This window comes from Adiantum capillus-veneris, chromosome 4, assembly GCF_014529385.1.
Source record: "Adiantum capillus-veneris isolate H3 chromosome 4, ASM1452938v2, whole genome shotgun sequence".
Taxonomy (NCBI): Eukaryota; Viridiplantae; Streptophyta; class Polypodiopsida; order Polypodiales; family Pteridaceae; genus Adiantum; species Adiantum capillus-veneris.
In genome coordinates this window covers 9,070,965-9,073,412 of record NC_140934.1, presented here as the reverse complement: position 1 = coordinate 9,073,412, position 2,448 = coordinate 9,070,965, and positions in this window count along the sequence as shown.

The window sequence follows — 2,448 nt, the reverse complement described above, 5'->3', positions numbered from 1 at the left end:
AAAGGTCAGACAAAGTCCAATTTAACTTCTGGAAGAAGTTTTGGAACCCTTAAGTCAATTAGAACCTCCAGGCAGGTCCACTGTTTAATTTTGTCCAAGAAATGACCCTGTAGACATCCTACGCGTAGGATGTCTTTTTTGTTATGTTTCAGCCAAAATTTTCAATGTGGCTTTCTCTTGATGTGCTGAGATCACTGGTGTGTTTATTTTTTGGTTTGGACACCTATAAGCTGGCTAGCTGATCAAAATTCTGTTTCAGAAGCCTAATGTCAGTTTTGATGATTTCACCAGTCCAATTAGCTCCAAATTAGACCAAACTTGACTAGGAGGTTTGTCTAAGGCTATATGATAGCTTGGTATGTCTCAAATAGGAATTTGGACTTTTCTTCATGCATTAGACATAATACATGTAGTATGTCTTTCGCAACAACATAATTTGACCAAACTTAGCCCACAGCCTTTCCTTGGTTTGCTGAGCTCACTGTTGTGTTTATATTTGTGTTTGAATGTCAAAAGACCCCAAATTTAGCTATTCTAGCCTTTTTCAGTCAAAAACCGCTAAAGTCTGCTTAAACTTCAATTTTCTCACCCAATTGAGATGAAACCTTTCTCATGCACTCAATAAATCATGTAGATCATGCTCATGAAGACATCCTACGGTTTTGGTCCTAAAATTATGCCTTGGCACAAATTGGGTAGGATGTCGAAGATGAAAGATTCATGCACTAGGAAAAACACTTAGTAAACACAACTTTAATTATCCCCGTTCTCAGACCCAAGACCTCACACACCTTCGAAGATGGTGAGAGATAGTAGGATATGAGAGTAGATTGAGAGGAAGAAGGAGTATCTTATGAGAAAGATGTACATCTCCTCACATAATCACTCATATTAGCATAGCTTTAGCTTAGTAATTAGCTTGATAGAGGAGATGAGCATGCATTGAATCTTGGCTCTTGGTTGGATTTGCATCCAAAAGCCAAGAGTGTGTCGATGTAGGCTTATATCTCACAAGCTTGGAGTAGGTGATGAGCTCTCCATTAAAGCTTGGGAAGAGATAGTCTTCTCTTTCTTCACACATGAGATTGTGTGAGTGTGTGTGTGATAATGCCTTGCAAAAATCATCCCCCTCCCTCTCTTGGGCGAGCCCTCTTGCTATTTGCTCTTGCAGGCTCCCCATTGGACCTCCCCAAGTCAAGCCAATGGCTATTAAGCAGCAGAAGTGATAGCCTTCTGACATGTGTCCCCATTTCCCCTTTTGTGAGAGCTTTAGGTAATTTAATAATTAAACTAAACTCTCATTGGACCCCTTTGCCTCCTGGCCAATAGGAATCAGGCAACTTGGCAAGCCAGTGGGCTCTTGAATGCTCATTGGACCCCTTGGGAGACTGTCCAATAGTCTTCTAGGAGACTTAATTCTCATTGGTTCTTTTATTAAGTGTTTTTAAATTAATTTAACTAGATTTACTCTAGCCTAATTCTCATTGGTCCACCTCTAAGGCCATCCAATAGGAATTGGGCACACCTTGTGGGCATCTTGGCTAGGGAGCTGACATGTGTCCCTAATTCCCTTTGTGTAAAGGGAGCCTGTGTGTGTGTGTGTGTGTGTGTGTGTGTGTGTGTGTGTGTGTGTGTGTGTGTGTGTGTGTGACTTTCTCCCTCATCCCCTAGAATAAGGGCTCGCCCCCTCCCATGTAGGGATATGCAAAGACTTTTTAGTTACACACAAAGCATCCAATTTCCCCTAGGGTTGACCTTTGGACACAACCTTTGAATTTTGGAACCTTAGCATTTTGGAAGTCTTAATGGGCTGAACCTTAGGGTCTTTTTAGCCCATTGTTGCACATGGCTCTTTTGCAGATGGCCCCCCCTTTGGATCCCTATTTTCCCTCCTTTGGATCCCTACTGTGGACGGTCTGCTAGCTTAACCAATATTCTAGCTTTTTCTCCCCTGGCACTTCCCCACATTAAATGATCAGTTTAATATGAGAAAATCATTTAGTAGAATTAGATATTGATTATTATGACATCAAGTCCTCTCTCTCAAAGGGGAAATGGAGACACTTGTCCCAAGGCTATCCTTGTTGCTTGTAGTACCTCATGCTTGTGATTGGCTAGGCCTGGAGGGGTCCAATGAGCTTCAAGCATGAGCTACAAGGGGGGGTTGACCAAAGCAAGCTAGGGGGTTTCTTGAGGGGCATACTCTCCCACATATACTCACTCACACTCTCATTGTGCATTGTGAAAAGTGCAAGATCTCCCTCTCCTTCTCCAAGCAAGTAGAGGTTGAGAGCCTACACCAACACTCTTGGCTATGGAGTGCAAATCCAACCAAGAGCCATGCTTCAATGCTTAAGATTGCCATCTTATCCATCTTCATTACTATTCTATTATGTATTCTAGCAAGAAGAGTTATGATAAGTGAGGAGCTAACTCTTTATCCTATGA